Raw genomic sequence first — 1,857 nt, 5'->3', positions numbered from 1 at the left:
TTTTGTTGTTCTCCCGCCTTGGCGGGGGGTTGGGCTAGAAGATCTACTAGGTCCCTTCCGACCCTAAATCTATGAAACTATGAAACAAGCGTGTGTTTTTGACATAGAAGGCAACACCACTACCTTTTTTCCCCAACCCTATCATTTCAAAACAAAGGGTAACCCCCTCAGTATTTTGCATTTTGACCTATCCACTTCCCTTTTGCACCATTTGTTGCTGTCCTGTGACTCTCTAGTGTCTTCCCCTCCTCACTGTTTGGCTCTTTTGTTCCACCTTCCCCCTTTAATCTAGCTAAAAGCCCTCCTTACTAAGTTGGCCAGGCCACGCCCAAAGGTGCGCTTTCCAGTTCTGGTCAGGTGGATCCCATCTCTTGATAGCAGGCCTCCTCCCAGAACATCCACCTGCTGTGAAAGAATTCAAAGGCTTCACACATCAACACCCTGGTCCCAGCCACATGCACTTCCAGGGCACGATGGCCCCTGCTTGCCTTACAAAGAGAGGATTGACCACAACTTCATTTGTGCTCCTAGATCATTTATCCTCCTGGCCAACTTAAGTAACAGATTGTAAGCATAAGCACATTTGTTGTCACATGCATCACCTTAGACCATTGAGCAAAAAACAAAATAAAATAATTAGGTAAAATCTGAGTTTTCCCTCATTTTGTGCTGATAGTTAATTTTTTGTATTCCTTTGAGATTAAACAGACAGACAGACATTGCATAAACTGGTTTGAGCCAAATCAGTTAAGTCTGATTCGTTCAGTTAAGTCAGTTAAGTCTGATCAGTTAAGTCTGTAGTTGAGTCTACACCCAACCAGGTTTTTTTCAAACTGGTTTATGTGCCCTGAATGTCTGTTCTGTTACAGGTTTAATCCAGTTTCTGATCACTTAAACCAGTTTATATGTAACGTCTGTCTCTAGCCTAAAAAAAGCACTAGTCCCGTTTCATGTCTGCCCCTTGTCTATTTTTGTTCAAGGTTCTAGAGAAAGCCGAAAACAATGATTATTATTGGAAAGTTTTCAAAATCATGTAAATATTTGTGTTCAGCTTAAAAACACTGATGTCAAGAAGCCAAATTTAGAAACACCTCTTTAACTGGCAGAATTTACCTGTCAATACCCTCCATTTCAGTGGGGGGCCGAGCTTTTTGGCAGAAGTGACAAAAGAACACCGCACCCTCCCCTCAGCAAAACACCCTCCCGGGGGAACTGGCTAGCTGCTCTTTCTGCTCCTTGCCCCGTGCTTCCCACCTGACCTGCTGCTCTGCTTTCTGCCTCCTTCCCTGTGTGGTCCCGCCCCCGTCTTCTGCTCTGCTTTTTGCTCCCTACCCTGCCTCCTCCTGCACTGCCTGACCCCTGTGCCCGCTCCGCCAGTGCCGCACGCACGTGCCACAGGCGGCCTCCCTGGCTCGACTTACACAAAGTCCGAGCCGCTGCCAGGAAGAACCGCTAACGCACCAGCCAAACCAGCTCATCAAACCCTGCCCGGCCTCGCACCCGCTCAAGCCGTCAAGCCGCGGCGCCGTGCGGCCGTGAAGAGCGCGGAGGCCTCTCCGCACTGACGAGCGACCCCGACGTACGAGTGCAAACTCAACCTGGGCCCACCGCTGCCGCGCGCCGCAGCTGGCCGTTACCGCGGCAGCCCCATGCGCATGCGCACTGCACTTGCCTCGCGGCACCAGCGCCGGCTGAGGGGAGGGATGGGGCGATGCCGGAAGCGGTTGTGCAACTGCGGCTTCCGGCGGAAGGGGCGGGGCGGGCTGGGCGGGTGGCGTTTCCGCGCTCTGCGTGTGGTGCGCGGGGCGGCCGAGGTGCAAGCGCCGCCGCCCGTCGGGGCCATGCTGCTGCCGTCTG

General features: G+C 52.2%; 2 protein-coding genes across 4 annotated transcripts in view; one reads left to right on the top strand and one right to left on the bottom strand.

Annotated features, from left to right (window-relative positions):
* Positions 1-1,607, bottom strand: part of ATM (ATM serine/threonine kinase) — a 134,670-nt gene extending 133,063 nt beyond the window's left edge. Inside the window, exon 1 of one of the 3 annotated variants that reach the window (XM_019524367.1) lies at positions 1,422-1,607. The gene's annotated coding sequence lies outside the window, so the exon portion shown is untranslated. The remainder of the gene's footprint in view (positions 1-1,421) is intronic. The other 2 variants (XM_019524368.1, XM_019524366.1) reach the window with 2 other exon arrangements.
* Positions 1-1,857, top strand: part of LOC109302221 (protein NPAT) — a 71,169-nt gene that overhangs the window by 8,047 nt on the left and 61,265 nt on the right. The gene's annotated exons all lie outside the window — the stretch shown is intronic.

The sequence above is a fragment of the Gavialis gangeticus genome, unplaced genomic scaffold, assembly GCF_001723915.1.
Source record: "Gavialis gangeticus isolate Ggan-Ray unplaced genomic scaffold, GavGan_comp1, whole genome shotgun sequence".
Classification (NCBI taxonomy): Eukaryota; Metazoa; Chordata; order Crocodylia; family Gavialidae; genus Gavialis; species Gavialis gangeticus.
Note: the sequence above shows the minus strand (reverse complement) of the source record. Positions and strands in the feature narration are given on the sequence as shown.